The sequence below is a fragment of the Solea solea genome, chromosome 3, assembly GCF_958295425.1.
Source record: "Solea solea chromosome 3, fSolSol10.1, whole genome shotgun sequence".
NCBI classification, from domain to species: Eukaryota; Metazoa; Chordata; class Actinopteri; order Pleuronectiformes; family Soleidae; genus Solea; species Solea solea.
In genome coordinates this window covers 37,058,403-37,061,583 of record NC_081136.1, presented here as the reverse complement: position 1 = coordinate 37,061,583, position 3,181 = coordinate 37,058,403, and positions in this window count along the sequence as shown.

The window sequence follows — 3,181 nt, the reverse complement described above, 5'->3', positions numbered from 1 at the left end:
GGCACGAGGCAAACGTTCTTATCCACCTTAATACAGACACTCTTCATCCTTTAGTCACTGACAGACACTCTTCATCCTTTAGTCACTGACGGAGACTCTTCATCCTTTAGTCACTGACGGAGACTCTTCATCCTTTAGTCACTGACAGACACTCTTCATCCTTTAGTCACTGACGGAGACTCTTCATCCTTTAGTCACTGACGGAGACTCTTCATCCTTTAGTCACTGACAGACACTCTTCATCCTTTAGTCACTGACGGAGACTCTTCATCCTTTAGTCACTGACGGAGACTCTTCATCCTTTAGTCACTGACAGACACTCTTCATCCTTTAGTCACTGACGAAGACTCTTCATCCTTTAGTCACTGACGGAGACTCTTCATCCTTTAGTCACTGACGGACACTCTTCATCCTTTAGTCACTGACGGAGACTCTTCATCCTTTAGTCACTGACAGACACTCTTCATCCTTTAGTCACTGACAGACACTCTTCATCCTTTAGTCACTGACAGACACTCTTCATCCTTTAGTCACTGACGGACACTCTTCATCCTTTAGTCACTGACAGACACTCTTCATCCTTTAGTCACTGACAGACACTCTTCATCCTTTAGTCACTGACGGAGACTCTTCTTTCTTTAGTCACTGACATAGACTCTTCATCCTTTAGTCACTGACAGAGACTCTTCATCCCCTAGTCACTGACAGAGACTCTTCATCCCCTAGTCACTGACGGAGAATCTTCATCCTTTAGTCACTGACGGAGACTCTTCATCCTTTAGTCACTGACAGAGACTCTTCATCCTTCAGTCACTGACAGAGACTCTTCATCCTTTAGTCACTGACGGAGACTCTTCATCCTTCAGTCACTGACAGAGACTCTTCATCCTTTACTGACTCACAGACTCTTCATCCTTTAGTCACTGACAGAGACTCTTCATCCCTTAGTCACTGACAGACACTCTTCATCCTTTAGTCACTGACAGAGACTCTTCATCCCCTAGTCACTGACGGAGAATCTTCATCCTTTAGTCACTGACGGAGACTCTTCTTTCTTTAGTCACTGACATAGACTCTTCATCCTTTAGTCACTGACAGAGACTCTTCATCCCCTAGTCACTGACAGAGACTCTTCATCCCCTAGTCACTGACGGAGAATCTTCATCCTTTAGTCACTGACAGAGACTCTTCATCCCCTAGTCACTGACAGAGACTCTTCATCCCCTAGTCACTGACGGAGACTCTTCTTTCTTTAGTCACTGACAGAGACTCTTCATCCTTTACTGACTCACAGACTCTTCATCCTTTAGTCACTGACAGAGACTCTTCATCCCTTAGTCACTGACAGAGACTCTTCATCCCTTAGTCACTGACAGAGACTCTTCATCCCTTAGTCACTGACAGAGACTCTTCATCCCTTAGTCACTGACAGAGACTCTTCTAACTCACAAAGGCTCTTTGAACTCTCCCTGCCTCAGATTGATGTCCCTGCTTTTTCATGCACTCCAAACATCCTCCTCCTCGTGTCCTGCTTCTATCTGCGAGCTGCTATTCATCTATTCCCCGCACATCTCGCCTTTCTGGAGCCATCTTTTCAGGGTCTCCCTCTCCACCACCTCCCCCGGTCACCGGGGAGCTCATTCTTAGTTGCACAAAAAACGTCCGTCACGGATTGCCTTCCTCCCGTCCGCCTGTGAATTAGCCGTGTGATTACACTGAGCTGCTGCGCTAAAGCCCGCGCTCGGATTAGAGGCCGCTGGAGCTGAGGCCGCTCTGATTGGAGGAGCCCAGCTGAGTACAGACGGACCCGACCCACAGACGGGGGGGCGCCGCTGTGGGCGCTAGCGGGCTAACTAGCCACAGAGGAGGAGCAGAGATCTGCATGGCACGCGGTTGTCGCTCTGGCTCATCACACTGATACTGGCTGCAGGGAAAAGGCCAGCCAAGTGCAGTCAGTGCCAGGACTGTGTTTGGGCTTTGGCTGTTATTTCTGGTTCTGGATCAGTGGGGGGACGGGGGAGCATTAAATGAAGTGGAACTAGATCCTTCTGAGCTGAAGTTTGTCTGAATCATTATCTTTGTTGACGCCATGTCAGGTTTAAATGTCGACAAGCTGCACCTTTAATAACTGATGCTAGGTTGCTATCAGCGGTTAGCTGAGCTGTGGATGTCATGGCGGGAGCTGCTAATGTTGCTAAAGTGACGATGACGGTTGAATTTGTTGGTTGTTCCATGTCAGACAAAATCAGATCAAGAGAACGACGTGGTCTGAGCAAACACAAACAAAGCAAAGCTACAGACGCACAATGCACTGCAACAAAGCTACAGACCCACAATGCACTACAGCAAAGCTACAGACCCACAATGCACTGCAGCAAAGCTACAGACCCACAATGCACTGCAGCAAAGCTACAGACCCACAATGCACTGCAGCAATGCTACAGACCCACAATGCACCGCAGCAATTTTCTTTATTGCAACATTGTTTTTGAGTAAATCTGAAATGATCTGTGTAAAAAGGAGCAAAAAAAAGGTTTCATGCAAGTGATTTCAATGCAAATAAGAATCTGTATCAATACAAACACACAACAAGACAAATGGAAGGGGTGGGGCTTGGTTCTGGTTCTGGTTCAGAACACTTTCATCACAAAATAAACATTTTGGCCTCTGTCAGGAAGAGTGTGGTGTCGTCAGCGTACGACTTGATCTTTTCACACAGAAACACAGAAAGTAACTAATGAAGAAGAATCTCAACATTGTCACTGATGTTTTTCAGCATATTTGTGTTATTAAATTTGAGTTTGTGTCAAAACAAAGAACAAAACTGCACCCTTTGAGCAACGTCTTGGCAAATAGTTCGAAAGAGTTTTGTGAAAAATGAACCTGTCATTCTGCTGATGGCAATTATTGTATCATCATTTGTCAAAATTACTTTGCCAAAGATTTATTGGTGTTTGAACGTGAAGAGACAGAAACATCTGTGCGAGTACAAACACGACGTCTTCTGTGTCCAATCAATAAAATACTTTAGATTTATCGCTTTGTGAAGCAACACAAAGACTTGTGCCGCTGCCTCAGTGAAACTTTCAGTCTCATGATTTTAAATAAAAAAATGTTTATCTTAATGAGTCTGAGTCATAAATTAAGAAGACAAATGAATGTGTGTGTGTGTGTGTGTGAG